Raw genomic sequence first — 451 nt, 5'->3', positions numbered from 1 at the left:
GATTTATTTTCTTTTTCTGTATTGCGGTTGTTGTGGTTGTCCTAGTTGGGATTGTATAAAATGCATCAATAGTGTCCATCATTACTGGATTTATTTTGAAATAAAATACACATTTACTGAGGTAAGGCTGTTGACACTTTTGATTCCAATAAAGTTTTGTAGAAAAAAAACAGGAAGTTACATCACCAACCGGAACATGCTGAATCAGAACAGAGATCAGTGCTATCTGGGATCCTTGGGACGTCCTTCCCTACCCTAACCTTCACCACAGATGGAACAATAAGCCAGATATTTCACTGGATGTATAAATGTGAAGAATCCGGTTGGCGTTTCACTTCACTACTAATATGATGATAAGAGGAAGCCAAGTGACCGGCAGTGGGAGGAGATAGATTTTGGCCTACATTATGCTCATTTTCTCATCGATTAAACATTTGATCCCCATACAGTT

The sequence above is a fragment of the Coregonus clupeaformis genome, chromosome 6 (assembly GCF_020615455.1).
Source record: "Coregonus clupeaformis isolate EN_2021a chromosome 6, ASM2061545v1, whole genome shotgun sequence".
NCBI lineage: Eukaryota > Metazoa > Chordata > Actinopteri > Salmoniformes > Salmonidae > Coregonus > Coregonus clupeaformis.
Note: the sequence above shows the minus strand (reverse complement) of the source record.